This window comes from Mytilus galloprovincialis, chromosome 1 (genome assembly GCF_965363235.1).
Source record: "Mytilus galloprovincialis chromosome 1, xbMytGall1.hap1.1, whole genome shotgun sequence".
Lineage (NCBI taxonomy): Eukaryota > Metazoa > Mollusca > Bivalvia > Mytilida > Mytilidae > Mytilus > Mytilus galloprovincialis.
The window spans coordinates 50454886-50481853 of NC_134838.1; the positions used below are offsets into that span (position 1 = coordinate 50454886).

The 26968-nt window shown below is 31.1% G+C and overlaps 1 long non-coding RNA gene across 2 annotated transcripts; it reads right to left on the reverse strand.

The window, feature by feature from the left end:
• Positions 1-7868: 7868 nt before the first annotated feature.
• On the reverse strand, positions 7869-14982 carry LOC143077430 (uncharacterized). 2 transcript variants are annotated; one of them, XR_012978945.1, is made up of 6 exons: positions 14926-14982; positions 13916-14242; positions 12194-12520; positions 11118-11444; positions 9397-9723; positions 7869-8000 (listed from the first exon to the last, which is right to left on the reverse strand). It is a non-coding gene; the product is annotated as an uncharacterized LOC143077430 (long non-coding RNA). The 2 variants fall into 2 exon arrangements; XR_012978946.1 differs by lacking the exons at positions 13916-14242; positions 14926-14982 and adding an exon at positions 13204-13260.
• Positions 14983-26968: the final 11986 nt, after the last annotated feature.

Here is a 26968-nt window from a genome sequence, read left to right on the forward strand (position 1 = left end):
GTATAATTTTATTATCCCTCCTGCAACAAAAGTTGAAGTACATGCATGCAAGAAATAGGTATTACAATCTGGCAGTGGCTACAGCGTACCGTTTTGTATTTAACCTTCACCAGATACATTTTAGAAGCTGAAAGGCCTGGATTCTTCCTTATGTTATGAAGTTTCTGTTAGTGATTTGTCCATTGCACTTTACCTAGTTTTCATGGTACACTACATGTACATGTAACTGTTTGAAAAAAAATATTACTGTTTGAACAGTCACAGTGAAATACACTCTTAAAAGTATAACATATGTATATTAATTGAGTTATTGGATTAATTTTTATGGTACATGTATCTTGAACATGTTGAAAGGTCTACATGTCTCATTGTCTGTCAGGCAGGGTTGGCCTGATCCTGACTTCATTTCATGGATCAGTGATTACGGTTACTTCAATTACATGTAATTTGTCAAGTTTGTTTCTCACACATGTTAAATACTACAAGCAGTAGGAAAAGTAGGTCAACTATATTTGGTGTATGAAATGATTGTAAGGTGAATATGTCTAATTGCAAGACTTACATCAGACTTTGACCTCAATGAAAATGTCATGGTTCATTGAACAATGCTTAGTTTTTGTGGTTTGATCTATTTCCAAATGTTTCTCAGATGCTACAGTATAAACTACATGTACATGCATGACATGTATAGGATCACTATTTTTGGCAAATTATTGGATATTCATAAGTTGTACAAGTTTGATTGGCAGCCATGTTCCATTTCATATTTCATTGGGCAATGTTTAGTTTTCATGGTTTGGATGTTAAGAATGTAAAGTCTATTTCACAGACAGTATAAATCACTAAATTTTGGGTATGGAATGTCAGTTTGTAGGGTGTACATCATCTGTCTTGCATGGTTAATTTGACTGCGACTTCATTTTCAAAGGTTAAATGTAGGCAAAGCAGACATGACATTTCAGCATTTGCACAGTCACTCTTGTTTACATCTGACACCAGTAATTATGTCTACCATATTGATTATACACATGTAGCTGCTTTTTGACAACAAAAGTCTGACAACTATTAACAATTGTTATAATTCATTTGATAATACTAGGAATTGTAGTCTTGTATAACATGTATACTGTATGATATAAACCAGAATAAGGAGATGTGGTATGAATTCAATAAGACAACCATCAATCGTAAACCAAGTGATGTAATTGTTAATAACTGTACATCCTTCAACAATGAGCAAAATCAGTTCCGCATAAGTGTGATAATGAAAAACCTATAACAGGCCTAGCCATATTGGATGATGTAACACAATGTAAACAAGTTTAGATGAGAAACCCAAGTTTAATTTTTATAAAATTGAGAATGGAAATGGGGAATGTGCCAAAGAGACAACAACCCGACCATAGAAAAAAAACAACATGAGAAGGTCACCAACAGGTCTTCAATGTATGTATACAAAAGCAACATTGATACATCAGTGATGACAAATATATTGTGGTTAACCAAAGACTTGTACTATAATAGGTGATCATCTGCCCTTATTCATGTTTTTTTCTACAAATCCATTCTATCTGCTTTTGAATAAATGCCTTCTAAATACATATATCCCAAGATGTTAAGCAACATTTTCCCATTGTTTTCCATAAACACAATAAGCATTACAAAGTCATACATGTATAACACACTATTAGTGAGCTGTTTGTTATAATTTAATTATAATATTTATGTTTGGAAGCATATTTTTGGGGTTTTAATTTGCTATGGTTTAAAAACTTCTATTTAAAGAAAATACTAATCTTGTGAAATTGAGTAAACTGCAGTGTTATTTGAAAGAGACATCAACACATTGTATATATATACGTCTATTATACTGACACACCATTAGTCCGACACCCTTATGGTCTGACGCCCCATTAGTCCGACACCCCAATAGTCATGATAGTCCGGCACGAAATAATTAAACAATATTTTAAATAAATAGTCTGTATTTCAAGAGGTTAATTAAACTATTTTGAATTGATCTTCACCAGTCACAACTCTCATGACTCTGATATTTGTGAAAAATTATACATCCTGCGCAACCAAATGTATGTCCAACTTTGGCAAGGGTTTACTGGCAGTCGGAAGAAGACCAAAATGACCACATTTCTATTCCTACGTGCATTTTATATTAAAACCAAAACTAACTGCACCTTGTCCATCAAATGACTAAAGAACAGGTAATGCAATCGATCAAGGTTGTTTTTCATTCCATCCTTCTTTTAAAGTGAGTCCAACAGTTTTTATGATTTTTTTTTCTAAGGTGTATATATTCAGAATATTTGACCCATTTGCCTAATAATAAATGTGACCATTTCTAAAATTTCCATCACTGTACTGTCATAGATATAGGAAGATAGGGTGTGTTCCATTCAAATAACAATTTATAAAAGTAAACCATTATAGGTCAATGTACGGCCTCGGGGGCAGATTCAAAAGGGGGCGGGGGTTTGAACCCCCTTTTTTTGGACGATCAAGGTATTTGAATGGGTACATGTAATTGGAACCCCCCCTCTTTGTCCTGGGTTAGGAACTCCCCTTTTTAAAATGGCTGGATCCGCCCCTGGGCCTTCAACATGGAGCCTCGGCTCACACCAAACAAAAAAATATAAAGGGACCCAAAATATTGTCTGTACATCTAGTAACATTATTAGTTTTCTTTACTGATTGAATAATATGTCATTATTGTATATCTCAATCATGAATGCTGACGTGCTATTTACATGTATCATGTGTATCAATTACAATTGAACTTCAAATAGACCATTTCGTACAAAATACAATACAAAGTCGAGTTAATATTGAACTATTCAAAAATAAAATACGGTAAAATAAAATAAATTAAATTCAGATAGATTTAAGATTTGTTTTCCATAGCTCCAAAGGATGTGTTAAATGTCTGATTATTTTCTTTTACATGTATAGAAATCAAAATGGTTAATACGGCAATATTTATAATTTTACAAGAAAAAATGTAGCCCCAAATAAAAGCTCAGAATAAGTGTGTGAAATAAGCTCTCAAGAAAATATAAAGCAGTTTTATATTGGGATAAGTTTGACAAGTGTGTGTATTAGGAGTTCCCTGCTAGGTTTAGAGTATATCATGTATATTGAGCGTTATTATGAAGTAATGTGATTCGTAAAACTACGGGTATTGAAAACAACCGTGTATGCATGAATGATTTCACACCTAACTAATTTAATAAAAAATAATTAAATTGTTATTTAGATAATATTTAAAAAAGATACACTTGGTTACAAATATATTGGAAAACGTTTTTGATTTTTCTGTTAGTAGTTATCTTTTATCTAGTGAAATTGCAGGTATCTAGTGCTGGTTCCGATTTTATTTGTTCGAAGAGATAAGAACGAGGAAGTGTTATAAAAATATATAAATTCAGCACATTCACTAAATAACCGAGGAATACAAAACTGTGTTCAGCGGCAAATATTTCAAAATACTTTTTTTTTAAATCAATATCTATCTAAAATTAATGTATTAAATGGGAGTGATAGTCGTTTCTCTTTGTCACAACCTTATATTTCACACAGTAAAATTGTTTTACAAATAATTGAACCTATAATCCTGACTGTTAGACATGTTGTATCCGTGACTTTTAAGTGTACATGAAGATCAATGTTTGGAAGTTGCTACGCTTATAAATTAGCTATGCCTATACAATGGTTGTAGTTATCATATTTTAACTGTTACAACTTTTTCTGCGTTTAAACGGTTTATTTATGACTGCTTCAACGTTTTACGTGTTTGGACAGTACTTAAATGACTGTTACAACTTTCAAATGGTTGCATCAGGTTTATTACGACTGTGACAACCCTTAAGGCGTTTAATCAGTTTATTTATGACTGTTGCAACGTTTTTCGAGTTGGGACAGTTGTAAATCAACTGTTACAACTTTGAAATAGTTGTATCAGTCCTTTAACGACTGTGACAGTTATTTCTTGCGTTGTTACAGTCGATTTATGTTGTAGACAAACACTTTTAAAGTTGGGACAGTTACACAAAAACTGCAGCAGTGAAATTTAACAACTGTTACAACTTTAACAAACATTATCAGTCTTAGAACGACTGTTACTGGTATGGACAGACGTTTTTTCGTCCAGTAGTGGTATTTGGGATTGACAAATCATAGATTGAAAATAAACTGCATTTACGAAACACGAATGTACTTTAGTTACTTCATATCTCATTTATTTTTATATAGAACGAGAAGCTTATACATGGAGACATTTGTTAAAAAATCGGTGACCTACTTTAAAATGTTTATATAAAAAAAGGAAAAGCGATATGTGCAAAGAATGTTTGTTCCTAATAAAACGTTTTCTTTACATGTAACTTCTATTTTGAATAATTATCTTTACATATAAGTTATTTCTGTACTTTCGGTCGTTTCATATTTTACATCGTATTCACATATTTGAATATTATATTACCATGATTACTGAAGACTGAAATTAAAATTTAGAATTTGATATCTCTTGAGCGTATATATTACAGTAAAATGTCAAACCTATATTTTTAATTTTCGATGCAGATTATGATTATTCAGGGCAGATTTTACACCAATTGCAAAACAGCTTAAGTGACTGAAAAAAAAAAGAAATTTTACTATACGGTTTATTCGAATGATATTGTCTTTAGCTATAGACAATAACACTTTTACTTGAAAAAGACTCGCCTTAATGAACTTGTTTCAATCACCTGATACAACGGCTACAATGCAACAAGACAACATGTTTGTCCATGCAATTATCAAAATTAAAAAAGGATAAACTTGTGAGGCAAAAACTCTCCGTAAAGAGTCGATTGACGATTTCGCTTCAATTAATTATTTTTGATCCTGTGTTGCTCCATTTTTATATAAGACGTTACTATAAGACGTGTTACGGTACTTGTCTATCCCAAACTCATGTATTTAGTTTAAATGTTTAGGTGGCAGAAACCAGTTATTTTACAATAAATTTCATGGATTTATGATTTTATTTTCTTGAAAATTCATTCAAGCTTATATTCAAATTAAATGTATGGTTTCAAGGAACTAAGATGTGTGCGTGCTTATGTTAATATATAGAAAACCTTTAAATTTGGGTGTCTGTCCTGCATGGAAATTTAAAAATTTATAAATGCATTGCAAATAAGGCAAAAAATGTGATGCTCTGATACCAATCTAATCCTCACCTGCAAAATCCTGCTAAAATCCGACAAGAATTTTAGCCAAAATTCAAGAGAGAAAGGTAATTCAGTGAATTAGAGCCTTGTCCGAACCTATCCTTACCATCAAAATCTCAAGATATTTTTGTTTACATAAAACTGAATTTTTCCCCCACTTTGATTGGATGCCGTCAAGTGAGGAGACCACAATTTTGGCATCTGATTGGACCTATATGTGAAGGAAATCCCCAACCTGTGTATGCAACTACTTACTTGTGTAGTACAATAGCCTAGAATTTACATTCATTTATTTTTTCAGTCCACATGATGCAATTATATACCTCAATACTTAACTATAACAAAATTTCTGCGTGGGACACATGTTCTGGTACACCAAAACTGGTACCTGCCACCTTTAACCACTCATTGAAAACAATATATTTCCATTTTTTTAGTCTGATTGAGTTCTTTAGTCATTTACCATTGAAAATACATGCATTTTATATGGTTATAGCACAAAAGAAAACATAAGTAGGCTTTGTAAGACCAAATTTATTAAAGCATTATTTGCGTCTTTTGCCGTCAAACTGCTTTGAATGCAAAAAAATTAGAAAAAAAATGATTGTGTTCATATTTAATAAATTTTATTGTGTGAGTTTTCTGGTACAGTGTATGAATTATCCAACAGTATTTAAAACTACTTAAGTTTATTGTTTCATGCATGATATAAAACCACTTACAACTGATCTCAAGAAGTATTTTCCCATTGTTTGAGGTATTAAATAGTCTCAATTCTTGTCACTATCATTGTTCTGTTGAATGCAGTGCTGAAAAAGGCTTAGTTATGAATAAACTAATATTTTTGGTACATATGTTTCACTTTGTAGATCCATGATGCACTAAACTAAGTGTACATTTATTCGCAATTAGTCTCATATCTCTTCTCCACGTGAGCTAGCTGTGTAGGCCGCATGTTGAAATTTTAGAATTGCCACACTATTGCTGATGAGAGAGACCAGTTTTCTTATTTCTATAGCCTGTCCTACAGTATCAACTATGTAGTAGACCTATAAAAAAAGAAGAATTAATATATTCATAGTTAAAAAGTAAATAAATAAGAAAATGTCCATATCATATGAAATAAATCATTATAACAGGTAATATACAGTATAATCAGCTTTTTCTTGTACTATGCTGAGGCTTATTTTACTTTTTTCTCTCTTTGTAATTGCTATTTCTATATAATTTATGATATAAAATCATTGTTTGGTGAACATAATCATTTTAAAACTAATCAATTGAATGTCATTGTTTGTATTGGAATACAGAGTTATCTGTCTTGATATTTGATAATTCTTAAAATCCATGTAAAAACTATTTGCTTGCAAACAGACCTATACATTGACTGTGAATAAAAGAAATATATTACCACACACCTGTAGAACTCTTAAAAAGGCACATTTTGTGATATGTTAAAATCATGTTTAGGCTTAAGGTGGCAGAAACCAGTTATTTTACAATAAATCTTTAGAATTTCATGGATTTATGATTTTATTTTCTTGAAAATTCATTCAAGCTTATATTCAAATTAAATGTATGGTTTCAAGGAACTAAGATGTGTGCGTGCTTATGTTAATATATAGAAAACCTTTAAATTTGGGTGTCTGTCCTGCATGGAAATTTAAAAATTTATAAATGCATTGCAAATAAGGCAAAAAATGTGATGCTCTGATACCAATCTAATCCTCACCTGCAAAATCCTGCTAAAAGCCGACAAGAATTTTAGCCAAAATTCAAGAGAGAAAGGTAATTCAGTGAATTAGAGCCTTGTCCGAACCTATCCTTACCATCAAAATCTCAAGATATTTTTGTTTACATAAAACTGAATTTTTCCCCCACTTTGATTGGATGCCGTCAAGTGAGGAGACCACAATTTTGGCATCTGATTGGACCTATATGTGAAGGAAATCCCCAACCTGTGTATGCAACTACTTACTTGTGTAGTACAATAGCCTAGAATTTACATTCATTTATTTTTTCAGTCCACATGATGCAATTATATACCTCAATACTTAACTTTAACAAAATTTCTGCGTGGGACACATGTTCTGGTACACCAAAACTGGTACCTGCCACCTTTAACCACTCATTGAAAACAATATATTTCCATTTTTTTAGTCTGATTGAGTTCTTTAGTCATTTACCATTGAAAATACATGCATTTTATATGGTTATAGCACAAAAGAAAACATAAGTAGGCTTTGTAAGACCAAATTTATTAAAGCATTATTTGCGTCTTTTGCCGTCAAACTGCTTTGAATGCAAAAAAATTAGAAAAAAAATGATTGTGTTCATATTTAATAAATTTTATTGTGTGAGTTTTCTGGTACAGTGTATGAATTATCCAACAGTATTTAAAACTACTTAAGTTTATTGTTTCATGCATGATATAAAACCACTTACAACTGATCTCAAGAAGTATTTTCCCATTGTTTGAGGTATTAAATAGTCTCAATTCTTGTCACTATCATTGTTCTGTTGAATGCAGTGCTGAAAAAGGCTTAGTTATGAATAAACTAATATTTTTGGTACATATGTTTCACTTTGTAGATCCATGATGCACTAAACTAAGTGTACATTTATTCGCAATTAGTCTCATATCTCTTCTCCACGTGAGCTAGCTGTGTAGGCCGCATGTTGAAATTTTAGAATTGCCACACTATTGCTGATGAGAGAGACCAGTTTTCTTATTTCTATAGCCTGTCCTACAGTATCAACTATGTAGTAGACCTATAAAAAAAGAAGAATTAATATATTCATAGTTAAAAAGTAAATAAATAAGAAAATGTCCATATCATATGAAATAAATCATTATAACAGGTAATATACAGTATAATCAGCTTTTTCTTGTACTATGCTGAGGCTTATTTTACTTTTTTCTCTCTTTGTAATTGCTATTTCTATATAATTTATGATATAAAATCATTGTTTGGTGAACATAATCATTTTAAAACTAATCAATTGAATGTCATTGTTTGTATTGGAATACAGAGTTATCTGTCTTGATATTTGATAATTCTTAAAATCCATGTAAAAACTATTTGCTTGCAAACAGACCTATACATTGACTGTGAATAAAAGAAATATATTACCACACACCTGTAGAACTCTTAAAAAGGCACATTTTGTGATATGTTAAAATCATGTTTAGGCTTAAGGTGGCAGAAACCAGTTATTTTACAATAAATCTTTAGAATTTCATGGATTTATGATTTTATTTTCTTGAAAATTCATTCAAGCTTATATTCAAATTAAATGTATGGTTTCAAGGAACTAAGATGTGTGCGTGCTTATGTTAATATATAGAAAACCTTTAAATTTGGGTGTCTGTCCTGCATGGAAATTTAAAAATTTATAAATGCATTGCAAATAAGGCAAAAAATGTGATGCTCTGATACCAATCTAATCCTCACCTGCAAAATCCTGCTAAAAGCCGACAAGAATTTTAGCCAAAATTCAAGAGAGAAAGGTAATTCAGTGAATTAGAGCCTTGTCCGAACCTATCCTTACCATCAAAATCTCAAGATATTTTTGTTTACATAAAACTGAATTTTTCCCCCACTTTGATTGGATGCCGTCAAGTGAGGAGACCACAATTTTGGCATCTGATTGGACCTATATGTGAAGGAAATCCCCAACCTGTGTATGCAACTACTTACTTGTGTAGTACAATAGCCTAGAATTTACATTCATTTATTTTTTCAGTCCACATGATGCAATTATATACCTCAATACTTAACTATAACAAAATTTCTGCGTGGGACACATGTTCTGGTACACCAAAACTGGTACCTGCCACCTTTAACCACTCATTGAAAACAATATATTTCCATTTTTTTAGTCTGATTGAGTTCTTTAGTCATTTACCATTGAAAATACATGCATTTTATATGGTTATAGCACAAAAGAAAACATAAGTAGGCTTTGTAAGACCAAATTTATTAAAGCATTATTTGCGTCTTTTGCCGTCAAACTGCTTTGAATGCAAAAAAATTAGAAAAAAAATGATTGTGTTCATATTTAATAAATTTTATTGTGTGAGTTTTCTGGTACAGTGTATGAATTATCCAACAGTATTTAAAACTACTTAAGTTTATTGTTTCATGCATGATGTAAAACCACTTACAACTGATCTCAAGAAGTATTTTCCCATTGTTTGAGGTATTAAATAGTCTCAATTCTTGTCACTATCATTGTTCTGTTGAATGCAGTGCTGAAAAAGGCTTAGTTATGAATAAACTAATATTTTTGGTACATATGTTTCACTTTGTAGATCCATGATGCACTAAACTAAGTGTACATTTATTCGCAATCAGTCTCATATCTCTTCTCCACGTGAGCTAGCTGTGTAGGCCGCATGTTGAAATTTTAGAATTGCCACACTATTGCTGATGAGAGAGACCAGTTTTCTTATTTCTATAGCCTGTCCTACAGTATCAACTATGTAGTAGACCTATAAAAAAAGAAGAATTAATATATTCATAGTTAAAAAGTAAATAAATAAGAAAATGTCCATATCATATGAAATAAATCATTATAACAGGTAATATACAGTATAATCAGCTTTTTCTTGTACTATGCTGAGGCTTATTTTACTTTTTTCTCTCTTTGTAATTGCTATTTCTATATAATTTATGATATAAAATCATTGTTTGGTGAACATAATCATTTTAAAACTAATCAATTGAATGTCATTGTTTGTATTGGAATACAGAGTTATCTGTCTTGATATTTGATAATTCTTAAAATCCATGTAAAAACTATTTGCTTGCAAACAGACCTATACATTGACTGTGAATAAAAGAAATATATTACCACACACCTGTAGAACTCTTAAAAAGGCACATTTTGTGATATGTTAAAATCATGTTTAGGCTTAAGGTGGCAGAAACCAGTTATTTTACAATAAATCTTTAGAATTTCATGGATTTATGATTTTATTTTCTTGAAAATTCATTCAAGCTTATATTCAAATTAAATGTATGGTTTCAAGGAACTAAGATGTGTGCGTGCTTATGTTAATATATAGAAAACCTTTAAATTTGGGTGTCTGTCCTGCATGGAAATTTAAAAATTTATAAATGCATTGCAAATAAGGCAAAAAATGTGATGCTCTGATACCAATCTAATCCTCACCTGCAAAATCCTGCTAAAAGCCGACAAGAATTTTAGCCAAAATTCAAGAGAGAAAGGTAATTCAGTGAATTAGAGCCTTGTCCGAACCTATCCTTACCATCAAAATCTCAAGATATTTTTGTTTACATAAAACTGAATTTTCCCCCCACTTTGATTGGATGCCGTCAAGTGAGGAGACCACAATTTTGGCATCTGATTGGACCTATATGTGAAGGAAATCCCCAACCTGTGTATGCAACTACTTACTTGTGTAGTACAATAGCCTAGAATTTACATTCATTTATTTTTTCAGTCCACATGATGCAATTATATACCTCAATACTTAACTATAACAAAATTTCTGCGTGGGACACATGTTCTGGTACACCAAAACTGGTACCTGCCACCTTTAACCACTCATTGAAAACAATATATTTCCATTTTTTTAGTCTGATTGAGTTCTTTAGTCATTTACCATTAAAAATACATGCATTTTATATGGTTACAGCACAAAAGAAAACATAAGTAGGCTTTGTAAGACCAAATTTATTAAAGCATTATTTGCGTCTTTTGCCGTCAAACTGCTTTGAATGCAAAAAAATTAGAAAAAAATGATTGTGTTCATATTTAATAAATTTTATTGTGTGAGTTTTCTGGTACAGTGTATGAATTATCCAAAGTATTTAAAACTACTTAAGTTTATTGTTTCATGCATGATATAAAACCACTTACAACTGATCTCAAGAAGTATTTTCCCATTGTTTGAGGTATTAAATAGTCTCAATTCTTGTCACTATCATTGTTCTGTTGAATGCAGTGCTGAAAAAGGCTTAGTTATGAATAAACGAATATTTTTGGTACATATGTTTCACTTTGTAGATCCATGATGCACTAAACTAAGTGTACATTTATTCGCAATCAGTCTCATATCTCTTCTCCACGTGAGCTAGCTGTGTAGGCCGCATGTTGAAATTTTAGAATTGCCACACTATTGCTGATGAGAGAGACCAGTTTTCTTATTTCTATAGCCTGTCCTACAGTATCAACTATGTAGTAGACCTATAAAAAAAGAAGAATTAATATATTCATAGTTAAAAAGTAAATAAATAAGAAAATGTCCATATCATATGAAATAAATCATTATAACAGGTAATATACAGTATAATCAGCTTTTTCTTGTACTATGCTGAGGCTTATTTTACTTTTTTCTCTCTTTGTAATTGCTATTTCTATATAATTTATGATATAAAATCATTGTTTGGTGAACATAATCATTTTAAAACTAATCAATTGAATGTCATTGTTTGTATTGGAATACAGAGTTATCTGTCTTGATATTTGATAATTCTTAAAATCCATGTAAAAACTATTTGCTTGCAAACAGACCTATACATTGACTGTGAATAAAAGAAATATATTACCACACACCTGTAGAACTCTTAAAAAGGCACATTTTGTGATATGTTAAAATCATGTTTAGGCTTTAACCACTCATTGAAAACAATATATTTCCATTTTTTTAGTCTGATTGAGTTCTTTAGTCATTTACCATTGAAAATACATGCATTTTATATGGTTATAGCACAAAAGAAAACATAAGTAGGCTTTGTAAGACCAAATTTATTAAAGCATTATTTGCGTCTTTTGCCGTCAAACTGCTTTGAATGCAAAAAAATTAGAAAAAAAATGATTGTGTTCATATTTAATAAATTTTATTGTGTGAGTTTTCTGGTACAGTGTATGAATTATCCAACAGTATTTAAAACTACTTAAGTTTATTGTTTCATGCATGATATAAAACCACTTACAACTGATCTCAAGAAGTATTTTCCCATTGTTTGAGGTATTAAATAGTCTCAATTCTTGTCACTATCATTGTTCTGTTGAATGCAGTGCTGAAAAAGGCTTAGTTATGAATAAACTAATATTTTTGGTACATATGTTTCACTTTGTAGATCCATGATGCACTAAACTAAGTGTACATTTATTCGCAATCAGTCTCATATCTCTTCTCCACGTGAGCTAGCTGTGTAGGCCGCATGTTGAAATTTTAGAATTGCCACACTATTGCTGATGAGAGAGACCAGTTTTCTTATTTCTATAGCCTGTCCTACAGTATCAACTATGTAGTAGACCTATAAAAAAAGAAGAATTAATATATTCATAGTTAAAAAGTAAATAAATAAGAAAATGTCCATATCATATGAAATAAATCCTTATAACAGGTAATATACAGTATAATCAGCTTTTTCTTGTACTATGCTGAGGCTTATTTTACTTTTTTCTCTCTTTGTAATTGCTATTTCTATATAATTTATGATATAAAATCATTGTTTGGTGAACATAATCATTTTAAAACTAATCAATTGAATGTCATTGTTTGTATTGGAATACAGAGTTATCTGTCTTGATATTTGATAATTCTTAAAATCCATGTAAAAACTATTTGCTTGCAAACAGACCTATACATTGACTGTGAATAAAAGAAATATATTACCACACACCTGTAGAACTCTTAAAAAGGCACATTTTGTGATATGTTAAAATCATGTTTAGGCTTAAGGTGGCAGAAACCAGTTATTTTACAATAAATCTTTAGAATTTCATGGATTTATGATTTTATTTTCTTGAAAATTCATTCAAGCTTATATTCAAATTAAATGTATGGTTTCAAGGAACTAAGATGTGTGCGTGCTTATGTTAATATATAGAAAACCTTTAAATTTGGGTGTCTGTCCTGCATGGAAATTTAAAAATTTATAAATGCATTGCAAATAAGGCAAAAAATGTGATGCTCTGATACCAATCTAATCCTCACCTGCAAAATCCTGCTAAAAGCCGACAAGAATTTTAGCCAAAATTCAAGAGAGAAAGGTAATTCAGTGAATTAGAGCCCTGTCCGAACCTATCCTTACCATCAAAATCTCAAGATATTTTTGTTTACATAAAACTGAATTTCCCCCCCACTTTGATTGGATGCCGTCAAGTGAGGAGACCACAATTTGGCATCTGATTGTACCTATATGTGAAGGAAATCCCCAACCTGTGTATGCAACTACTTACTTGTGTAGTACAATAGCCTAGAATTTACATTCATTTATTTTTTCAGTCCACATGATGCAATTATATACCTCAATACTTAACTATAACAAAATTTCTGCGTGGGACACATGTTCTGGTACACCAAAACTGGTACCTGCCACCTTTAACCACTCATTGAAAACAATATATTTCCATTTTTTTAGTCTGATTGAGTTCTTTAGTCATTTACCATTGAAAATACATGCATTTTATATGGTTATAGCACAAAAGAAAACATAAGTAGGCTTTGTAAGACCAAATTTATTAAAGCATTATTTGCGTCTTTTGCCGTCAAACTGCTTTGAATGCAAAAAAATTAGAAAAAAAATGATTGTGTTCATATTTAATAAATTTTATTGTGTGAGTTTTCTGGTACAGTGTATGAATTATCCAACAGTATTTAAAACTACTTAAGTTTATTGTTTCATGCATGATATAAAACCACTTACAACTGATCTCAAGAAGTATTTTCCCATTGTTTGAGGTATTAAATAGTCTCAATTCTTGTCACTATCATTGTTCTGTTGAATGCAGTGCTGAAAAAGGCTTAGTTATGAATAAACTAATATTTTTGGTACATATGTTTCACTTTGTAGATCCATGATGCACTAAACTAAGTGTACATTTATTCGCAATCAGTCTCATATCTCTTCTCCACGTGAGCTAGCTGTGTAGGCCGCATGTTGAAATTTTAGAATTGCCACACTATTGCTGATGAGAGAGACCAGTTTTCTTATTTCTATAGCCTGTCCTACAGTATCAACTATGTAGTAGACCTATAAAAAAAGAAGAATTAATATATTCATAGTTAAAAAGTAAATAAATAAGAAAATGTCCATATCATATGAAATAAATCCTTATAACAGGTAATATACAGTATAATCAGCTTTTTCTTGTACTATGCTGAGGCTTATTTTACTTTTTTCTCTCTTTGTAATTGCTATTTCTATATAATTTATGATATAAAATCATTGTTTGGTGAACATAATCATTTTAAAACTAATCAATTGAATGTCATTGTTTGTATTGGAATACAGAGTTATCTGTCTTGATATTTGATAATTCTTAAAATCCATGTAAAAACTATTTGCTTGCAAACAGACCTATACATTGACTGTGAATAAAAGAAATATATTACCACACACCTGTAGAACTCTTAAAAAGGCACATTTTGTGATATGTTAAAATCATGTTTAGGCTTAAGGTGGCAGAAACCAGTTATTTTACAATAAATCTTTAGAATTTCATGGATTTATGATTTTATTTTCTTGAAAATTCATTCAAGCTTATATTCAAATTAAATGTATGGTTTCAAGGAACTAAGATGTGTGCGTGCTTATGTTAATATATAGAAAACCTTTAAATTTGGGTGTCTGTCCTGCATGGAAATTTAAAAATTTATAAATGCATTGCAAATAAGGCAAAAAATGTGATGCTCTGATACCAATCTAATCCTCACCTGCAAAATCCTGCTAAAAGCCGACAAGAATTTTAGCCAAAATTCAAGAGAGAAAGGTAATTCAGTGAATTAGAGCCTTGTCCGAACCTATCCTTACCATCAAAATCTCAAGATATTTTTGTTTACATAAAACTGAATTTCCCCCCCCACTTTGATTGGATGCCGTCAAGTGAGGAGACCACAATTTTGGCATCTGATTGTACCTATATGTGAAGGAAATCCCCAACCTGTGTATGCAACTACTTACTTGTGTAGTACAATAGCCTAGAATTTACATTCATTTATTTTTTCAGTCCACATGATGCAATTATATACCTCAATACTTAACTATAACAAAATTTCTGCGTGGGACACATGTTCTGGTACACCAAAACTGGTACCTGCCACTTTAATGTTATATTTGTAATTCTCATCGGATTTTGTCATATGTGTTGACGTCTTTTCTATTATATTAATGTGTTATGGAAACAAAAATTAATCACCGCCGTCATTTATTAGATTTAATTTTGGTCAACATAATCTGTACGATAATTTAAGTTTGAAGTTGGATTCATAACAAACTGCACATATACATATTATAGTTAATTGCTATTAATAAGTATTGCAATATGCATTGTGTTTAAATGCAATATCAGTATTTAGTTCTATTTTAATCTTTAATCAATCCTAATTCTATCTTACTTTTGAGATATAGTTTTTCATATGTGACGTAATTTTTCTGCTGTTTCAGAAATTTCATATGTTCAAATTTTTAATGCCTTTTCACCATCGTATGTGACGTAATTTTTAATGCCTTTTCACTGTCGTATGTGACGTCATTTTCATAATTTACTGCGTTGAGGCCTGGACTGAGTCGGGTGTGTCTATTCTGTGTTGGTCATTCATTATGTATTCGTGTTTGTTTTATGTAATGAGTTAATACTTCAGTTTCATTATGTATATCTGTTATATTCATTTGATAAAATTTACTGTTTGCAATAGCATTAATTGTTCTAAATAATTAGGATGTTCTTATCCCAAGCATACAAACTTAGTCGTTTTTGACACAACCTTTTTCAACTTTTGATCTTCAGTGCTGTACAACTTTGTACTTTTTTTCGCTTTCGATCTTTTATATCTGGGAGTCACTGGTGAGTCTTGTGTGGACGAGGCGCGTTTTTGGCGTATTAAATTTTAAACCTGATGCTTTTTGTTATTCATTAATCATGTGTTTCTTTGTCGAATACGTTTTCCTATTTATTTGTATTGTAGTCCTGTAATATTATGTTGTCATTTCTATGTTATATTTAACATTGCCATTAAAGTGCGAGGTTTGGCATGCCACAAAACCAGGTTCAACCCACCATTTTTTCCTTTAAAAATGTCCTGTACCAAGTCGAATATGGCCATTGTTATATTATAGTTCGTTTCTGTGTGTGTTACAGTTTAACGTTGCGTCGTTTGTTTTCTCTTATTTTTGAGTGTAAATTGACATTGCGATAAGACGTGTCACGGTACTTGTCTATCCCAAATTCATGTATTTGGTTTTGATGTTATATTTGTTATTTTCGTGGGATTTTGTCTGATGCTTTGTCCGTTTCTGTGTGTGTTAGTTACATTGTAGTGTTGTGTCGTTCTCCTCTTATATTTATGCGTTTTCGTCAGTTTTAGTTTGTTACCCCGATTTTGTTTTTTGTCCATGGATTTATGAGTTTGAACAGCGGTATATTACTGTTGCCTTTATTTTTTGCTTGTCGAAATTAAATTTATCTATTTTATTATACTTCATCTGGAAGAGCCAAGTTTTAATCTGCTTAAAGTTATAATTAACTTTGACCATCGCATGGCTTATACTCTATTTTTCGTCAATGATACTTTTGGTCGTTGGTTTTTTTTTACCAGAATTGATAGTTTATTGCTTGCAATTTAAAATTAAAAGACTATAATAACCAAATATTCAATATAATGGACTAAACAACACATTTAAAATGGTAATAGTGCAAATAGTGCGGCAGCTTTGTGAAAAATTGTGCACATTCTGCTAAAGCATGAAATTTGGCATAGACCTTCCTCAACTATTTCTCTTTTATTGCAGATAGGGAGGCATTCGAAAAAATGTCTCACTTCCGGTAAAATTCAAAATGGCGGACATCATACTTAAATCAGCACAATATAAAAGGCTAGTATGTGATAAAGTGTTATGAACATGCTACTATCATAATATTTGGTACAAACCTTTGTTATAAACAACTTTATGATGTATGATATAGATGAGATGTCTTCGAAAACCCTACTTCCGGTAAAATCCAACATGGTAGACATTGTACTAAAATAAGCTTATTTTTAGGGAGGGTAATTGAAATGTGTTTTAAAGTATTCCTACAATCATCATATTGTGCAGGAACCTTTCTTTGTTGCTTCTCATAGATACAATCTATAAGACATATGTCTTTAATACCCTTACTTCCGGTGATATCTGATATGGCGGACATAGAAATATTGATAATTTTTCATTTAAATATTCAACTTTTTGTAGAATGTAAATAAAATGTTTTTTTAAGCTGCTTATTAAACTTTTGGCTGTAAGTCATCCTCAAAACCACTAATTCTATTCAATTGTATATGTTTAAATACAAAGTTAACACTTCCGGTAAAAAAAAATATGGCGTAACTTACAAAGATGAGTCCTCAATCCATATCTTCGATGTAGAGTTTTGGATAGATTGATTAAAACAAAATAAAATCACTAAAGTTCTTAAACATCTTTAGAATTACTTATTTATGGCCGCAAATACATGTTTATTCAAAATCGGAGACCTTCTTTTCCAAATTAACAAAGATCATGGTATTGTTTCTTATATCTATAATGTACAAGCTTCTAATAAGATGGCCTCACAAAGAGTTTTCCAAAAGGATTTCCATGGATCATACTTTTTCCCTTCGCCATTCATAAGCGATGGACCAGTTAGCTTGTTACTCATTCGCACCCGTCATAGTATATTGCACGTTTTACTTGCTGAAAAAGACTAGACCGAGCCGTGGTTATAGCCTCAATAAGTATTTCCGCTTCCAAAAACACATTTTTCTGGCTTCGTTAACCCCATCTGATAAGTTTGTTCAATCTTACAACAAAAGACGTGTCATTCTATTAATGACATTGTCAAATCCATGTCTGGTGATGTTGGCTGATCAATCATTATTCTAAATGTCACATCTTTAAACACCATCCATGTCACTAACGCAGTTCCTTTTCCAGCAAACTTGTTATGTAATCTCTCAATGCCTAGTGTATTTGAAAGGTTATGGATAGATTTTATATCTGAAGCTTTTCCCACTTCTAAATGCAAGCCAATGTTTGTTTGCCCCTATGACACCGAAAAGCGAAACAGCAATGACAGCAACATAAGTATCGACTGTTCGAGTCATTACGCAGTTAAGTCTGTGTTTCACTGCACCAGACACATGCATCTTGATTCACGTGATAATGATGTTAAGCTTGAAACATCATCATGTGGTGGATAACACATAACATCCTTAGCAATTGTTGCTACAACAACCTTTTCCTTAACATCTATTGAGCAAGCTGTTGCGAATAAAAAAAATAAAAGTTCTTTCTTATTGTCGTCATCTAGTTATGACTCTGGATTCGTCTATGTATTTCCTTACCCCTAAATGAAGCTCTTGCTTCTTATAACAAATACTCAGGATATTCTATCTTATCTACCTCGAGATGTATTTCAAGTTTCTCACCATGCTCACATTAAGAGGCTGACAATAGAATCATGGTGCATGTGTCTGATGCAATGAAACACGAAATTGCAAGAGTCATGATTCGAATAGTCGTTACTGATGATGCTGTCATTACAGTTTCGCTATTCCGTGACAGGGGTAGACGAACTATGAATTGTGTTTGGGAGGGAAAAAAACTTGGATAAATATATATCAATGACCTTCCAAATGCACCTGGCAATGAGTGATTACACACACTTATTGTGATTCATGTCTTTACCAGTTGTGATATGCTTCTCTGATTGCTTGAAAAGGAAAAAAGGACGGCGTGGGAGACATTGGTGGCATTTGAAGATGTGATTTTAACATAAGGAATGATGATTGATCAGTCTAAATCACAGAGTTTGAACTGTAAGATCACACAAACTCATCAGATGGGAATAACATGTTTAAAGAATCAAGAAAATAACTATTTGCGCAAAAGTGAAGACTAATTGAGGGTATTCTCTCAACTTGTATTAGTTTTTCCAGCATGTAAAACGTGCAATATACTAAGGCAGGTGTTTAGGCAGACGAGCTTGGAATTGGCTTATAAGCTTCCAAGTTCAGGCGCTAATGGATTACGAAGGGACAAAAAGGATAACTTTTAAGTAACTATTTTTAAGGCCTTATCATTTTGTCAGAACCTTGTACATTGTGGATGTACTGGGGAATGCGTTTCAATGAAAAACAAAATGCTACATCCTAAGCATCAGAAACAAAAGCCATAAAATCTAAAGTTTAATGGACAAATACTACAACGAGTCAAGCATAACCCGTACCTAGACCTACAAATTTCAGAAGACCTCAAATGGACCACCCAAATATTAAACGTGGCAAAGAAAGCAAATTTAACACTAGGCTTTCAAAGAAGAAACTTGAAATACTGCCCACAAGAACGCCAAAAAAAAAACACCCAGCTTACATCTCGCTCGTTGATCAACGATGGAATATGGAGCCATAGTGTATGACCCCTACACGGTGACAAACATAAATAAGCTAGAAAGGATACAACGTCAAAATTTATACCCATAGATTACATGTCAAGAGACGACGGATGTGTCTTCAATATATACTTGCCCAACTGGACCTACAAGACCTCCAGACAATTGCAAGACGAACAAGCTAGATGTTGATATTTATGTACAAAGTGGTTTAAGGGCTGGTTCCTGCTATTGAACCAGACGTATTTCTCAAAAAGCACGTTCTTGGAGAAACATAACTGCCAAAAAGTTCGAAGACTACCACGCAACAAATATTGTGAAAAAGCAAGTAAAGAATCACTCTAAGTGTTTTGACATTCCACTAAGCAAAACACCACAATACTCAAACTCATTTTCATCAGTTAGACGACACTGTAGTGCGCGCATCAAGCATAAAGAGCGTTAAAATAGGCTAACTCCTCGTCAATAAATCGGCGGCGCTCGTTATATTAAAGCCATAATTGGTATCGACAACATATTCATACAGATACAGATACAGAGGATGTCGTTGTTAATGAGGAAAATCGGGTCTCCCGTGCACTGCTTTGTTTGCATGTGGTGATGACTGTGAATGAACATGAATTTTTAGCCAAATAGTAGTAATTTGAAAAATGTATTAGTACATTTTTACTTCAGTAATTGTATTTTGTTTCAACCAATCTATCAAAATCTCTAAATCAAAGATATGGATTGAGGACTCATTTTTGAAATTTACACCATATTGGTTTTTTTTTTACCGGAAGTGTGATTTAGAAATTTACAACAGAATAAAATTAGTGGTTTTGAGGATAACTAGAAGCCAATAGTTTAATGACAAGCAAAAAAAAACCCAACATTTTCTTTACATTTTGAAAGAAGTTGAATATTAAAACAGAAAATGGATATTTCTATGTCCGCCGTTTTGGATATTACCGGAAGTAAGGTTTTTAAAGAGATATGTCTTGCACAATGTAATGATAGTAGCAATACTTTAAAACACATTTCAATTACCCTCTCTAAAAATACGCTTATTCTAGCACTATATCCGCCATGTTCGATTTTACCGGAAGTAGGGTTTTTAAAGACATCTTATCTATATTATATATCCAAAAGTAGTATATCACAAAGTTTGGTACTAAATATTATGTTAGTAGAATGATAATAACACCTTTTCACATACAAGCCTTCGATATAGGGCTGATTTAAGTATGATGTGCGCCCTTTTGGATTTAACCGGAAGTCAGACATTTTTTTCAAATGCCTCCCTATCTGAAATAAAAGAGTAATAGTTGAGGAAGTTCTATGCCAAATTTCATGCCTGTAGCAGGATGTGCACAATTCGTCTGAATTATGCTTGTAGCCGCCGGACTAAAATGTTTAAGCCTTGAAAAAACAATGCCAAAATTGGCTTCTCCTCGGTTAAAAATGTTGTCTCGGGGACACAACTCTGTCACAGTCTCAGCAGTGTGTGGTTAATGTTGACTGTTGTACTCCTATTTTGCGGTTTTTACCTGTTATGTCAAGGTTTTTTTTCACACATCGTTGTCATTTTAATGGAATGCGACTGTCATACAAGTGAGAGGTTTAGCTAGCTTTAAAACAAGGTTTTATCTACTCAGAAAATGCCTGAACTAATTCAGCAATATGACAGTTGTTGTCCATTCGTTTCATGTACTAGAGGTTTTGATTTGACATTTGCAATGTTTGATAAGGGACTTTCTGGTTTGAATTGTCCTTGGAGTTCAGTATTTTTGTGATATTACTTTTTATGTATAATAATATATAATAAAAAAAAACTCTAACCCTTGAAAAATACTTTAAATAAAATAAATTTTGTTATCCAGTCACCTAACGACTTCTGCCATTTACTTATCTATAGACCTCCTCATACTGATCAATTTCGTTGCTTTATTATTCTCTCTCTCTGCAATGCTCTTCAACTTCGTGATTTATTTGACCTTCTAAACTTTTTTGGATTCGAGCGTCACTGATGAGTCTTTTGTAGACAAAACGCGCGTCTGACGTAAATACAAAATTTAATCCTGGTAATTATGATGTGTTAATTTACACTAAATTCGATGAAAAGAGTCAAAATTACCAATATCGGGAAATTATTGTTATAAGAGTATTTTGATGTCTTTGTAGGTAAGATATTGCTGTTGTTCTGTTACAATTTCTCTCTATCTTTAATAGTTTTACCCGAAAACCACAAAATGAGTAACTGATTGAGGCGTGATAAATTATGCAAAGAATCATATGAACACTTCTGCCATCAACATGATCAACCCTGATTTGTATATTTAGTATTGCTTATCATGTTTGTTAATTACAGCTTCACTCTGTCTATTATTGACGACATTTAAGTCATATGATATGTAAAAACTCAAAAATATTTGAGATGTATCTTCTTATGTCGTTATTCTTGAGCACAACAGTTGTTGTAATTTATTGGTTTATGCATTTATTTTGGGTTAAAATTCCAAATTACGTTTGAAGGAAAATTTTTAGAAACGTCTGTTTGCGTTTTGGTTTAAAGAAAGCTGATATATTTAGGCATAATGCGATACTCCCATTTGTGATCACGTCAAAAAACATGTGCATATTGTATTTTTTGAAAGCTATAACACTACTTTTGGTAAAAACTTTTTTTTTAAATTAACAAATGTATTAGTATGAGATATTCAAAAGTGTTTTTTTTTTAATTCACTTACAAGGATTAAGTCGATACCACAGCTGGTGGACGATTAGGTCCCAAAGAAGTAATCAGCTCAGTAGTAAGTGTTTCGGTACTGATAATTTATCAAAGAGGGGCGAACGTTACCAGAGGGACATTTAAATTCATAAATGGAAAATAAACTGACAACGCGATGGCTAAAAAAGGAAAAGACAAACAGACACAATAATAGTACACAAGACAAAACATAGAAAACTAAAAACTTAGCAAAATCAACAGCACCAAAAACTGGGGTTTATCGCAGGTGCTATTACATTCTTTTTTTTATATATTCTCCGTTGATTTATTAAATGGTTATTAAGAAACTGGTGTAACGAATCCCGCGGGGACATTTTACCTCAGATGAATTTTGCTTTCTCCTTATGTCTCTTTTGGTCACATAAGTATGATATACCTGTACATCCTTGGATTTATATGTTTTCAGGTTTGAGCGTTTCTGATAATTTAATGTTAAATATCTTTATATATGTTATATATGTTATATAAATGTGATATCATTATTAAATTAGGTAGACTACCCTTCATTTGGAGTGGTCTAGTTACACAGACAGATAATTGGATATCGGTCGGACTAGTCTACTCTTGAAGGAGAGTAGTATACAAAGCGTAATAATGACTTCGTTATTGCTAGCAAACCAACTAACCAAACATGTTACATGTATGTACACACTCAAGGCACTTTGTTGTAAATATTTTTTTTGTAAAACCATTAAAAAAAGTTAGGTTGAGTTAAGGTGTCCAGTTAAATAACGGTCCACTGTTATTGCGTTTAAGTAGATAGAATAACACACGGATAAATGTATTTGCAAATTATAGATAAATCTTAGCATTACCATAAGTACGAATTATAAATTTTGTGTTTTTTTTTAAAGTTCACCAATTAAAATATATACCGGGGAATCTTCAACATAAAAAATAGAAATATTTCGCGCTTAGTTGATGGTAAAAATAGTATGGAAAGCCAACGGGTACAAAATTCCTAATTCATAACTTGCCAATTTGTAACTTGTATCTTTTGATAGAGCTATATCAAATACTGTGTTATCGTAATAAAAACACCCACATAACAATAATACATGACAGTGTTACCAAAGCGCTAGACTTTATATATCAGCGGTAGATTTTGCATGAAAGATGTTGCTAACTAAAATGAATTAATATTCATATTCGAAAGCTGCATTTGGTCTTACTTCCAACATAATTTAGATGTTGAATATATCTATATAACGATGTTCTTCGTTTTTGCAATAAGTACTACAGATTTTCTTAAAACCTGTCAATTGTTGTGTTAAATTTTCTTTAAAAAAATGATAACATGATTACTCAGGAACTTCCAAATATTGTGTAATCCCATTTTGATGATATTTATTTTAATGGATTTTTGTTTATTCATTTCCATATACTTGACTGCTAATTAAATTACACTAAGAAAACATATACTCATTCTTTGCTTAATTCACCTGATTAATACGATAATCGAAACATGAATCTATAAAAAATAAAGAACGACAACTTGGCAATACTTTGGATTTTTTTTCTTCTATTTTTAAACATAGACCATACATAAACACTGAACAGTTTGTTTGAGTCATACTATTTTCAAGATTTATAAAAATTTCAATTTAAATAAATAAAAAATAAAAGGCATTCTTGATTTTGGGTGGAGAGGGGGAGAGATTCTCATATCCAAGTTATGAAAATGAAAGGAAGATTTGCATTCATCACAGCTTTCATTGTTTGGATTGTTTTTTTTTTGTTTTTTTTTGTTTTTTTTTGTTTTTTTTTATCTTTATTCAACTCTACAACACATATGACAGATATAATACATATTACACAAAAATATCACAAGGCAATGTTTTAAGTATAAGACATATATAATCAGCACAATAATTAGAAATTAAATGTTATGACACCTTCGATTTCTTGTACCAGAATATTATTCTTAAAATGTGTTTCTCAAAAACATTTCTCATACATCTTGCATCACACAAATATTCATACAGGTACTTTATATAATGTTTTACAGTGTATTTAAATAGTCTAATAAGATCCACATTAATGTTTAAATTCCTTCTTCTGAAGATACAATATCTCGCTATAGATAACTTGAAATTGACAAAACTAACATTTACGCCTTTGATAGATCAAAATAAACCAAACATAAATACCTTTTTATACACTGCACCATCAATTTTGTCAGAATCAACATCAAATAAAACTGACAACTTGTGTTGCATAGACAGATGAAATGCTACTAATTCAGAGCATACTAAAAATAAATGGAGTGATATTTTCTACTTCCTTTTCACATACATCACATACATTGTAATTTATAAGTTTCATAGTCATAAGTTTAGAATTCGTGAAAATACAATACTGTGCTATTTTGAAATCTAGATCCATTAATATAGATAGTTTCCAATAAAAATTTACGTTTTTCCATACTTTACAAAGATTATTATCTTCAATCTCAAAAACTGCCGTCCACTTTTTATAGCGAATAGGATGCTGACATAGTTTACTAGTAAGTAATAAATACAATTCTTAATATTTATAGAGCGAGAAACATTTCTCCTATGAATATTTTTATGAACAATTTCTGTCCATTCTTTAGGCAATACAACTTTTAAAGTATTAAATCTTTTTACAACACTGTTAATATCACAATGATTAGTTACATTTTGTATCATTTCAACTATAGCCATTTCTAGTAAAAAAAAACCTCTATAACTTCATAACATATATCTTTAACTTGAACAATTCCAGCATTTATAAAATCATACCATATAACAGTTTTTCCATCGAACAACACATTTGGATTACAAAATAATGGTTGATCGTATACATTTTCAGTGCTAAGATCAAATTTAATATCATCTCTTAAGAGATCAAAACCTTTAAACATTTCTTTGTAAACATTAGGAATACACTTCAAGTTTTCTGGTAAAGACATGAATAATATTTTCTCTGATAAGTTCATATCTAAACTTTTTGAAATAAAATATTTAAATGTAGACTTCCATAGTACTTTATAATTCTTGTCTAAAAACCTGGCCAAATTTTTTAATCTAAATGCATACATCTTTGATTCATTATCAGGTAACTGTAAAACTCCATTACACTTTTGATCAATGATGGTGTTATATTTTACTAAGTGTGCACCATTATTCCACACAAAACAAACATATGCAGTTTTAATATCTCGTAAAACATGATCTGGCATCGATGGTACAAACAAAGAATACCACAATCTTGACATAAATAATGAGGAAATAACATTAACTCTGCCCTGTATTGTCAATTGCCTCTGCATCCACATATCTAATAAGGACTTAATTTTACTTACTTTGCCACTCCAATTTAAATGATCACAAACAATTTTTTCGTTGCCAACATACACTCCTAACAATAAAATATAGTTTTCGCAAACTTGCAAATTATATTTTGTTTTTTTCATGATCAGTTATTCTACCTTTGCCAATTGGCAATATCTCTGATTTTTGCATATTTATTTTGGTACCTGAACTTGTTTCATACATGTCAAAATATTTAAACATTTCATCAATAGAACTTTTGTCAGAAACTGTTAAAATAGTGTCATCTGCGTGCTGAAAAATAAGAGCTTCATCAGTGGTATTTGGAATTTTAATACCAGATATATTCACAGTTTCCCTTATATTACATTGTAAAGTTTCAGCTGCTAAAACATAGAGAAGGGCACAAATTGTACACCCTTGTCTTATCCCATTATCAACATTAAAATAGGGTGTCAAAAATCCATTGCATTTTACACAGCTATTAATTCTTGGATAGAAAATCTCTATCCACTCGATAAATACATCATCAAACCTAAATTGCTTTAATGTTTTAAAAATAAAGTCATGTTTTTCTCTGTCAAAAGCTTTCTCTTGGTCAATTTTAACAATATAAACTTCAAGTTATTCATTTTCAACTAAAGTAATAATATCTTATACATTAGCAATATTATTACTAATATCTCTACCAATAATACAGCAAGTTTGGTTTTCTGATATAATAGTTGGTATTACCTTTTTAAATCTATTTGTCATTATTCTTGCCAATATTTTTTAGTCAACTTGTAACAAAGATATTGGTCTATAATTTTTCAAAATTCTTCTATCACCTTTTTTCTTATACATTAAGCTTAGAACACCTGCTCTCATAGACCTTGGCAAAATATTTTCATCATAAATACTATTATAAACATAACATAATATATTTCTTAAACAATCATAAAATTTACAGAAAAATTCTGTTGTGAGCCCATCTGTACCAGGACTTTTGTATTTTGACATAGCTAGCAAAGCTTCAGTAATTTCATCATATAATATTTCTGCATCACACACATGTCTTTATCATTTCGATTTATTTTTACATCAATAGAACTAATGAATTCTTCCATTTTCACATTATCTACTTTAACACAAGAATATAAATTGTTATAAAAAGAATATTCAATATCTAGTATACCATCAGTATCACTAATGCCATCACCTTTGTCATTTATAAGCTCTTTTACAGCATTATTTTCTTGCTTTGTATTTTTCTAAATTTAAAAAAAAAAAGTATTCTTATCACA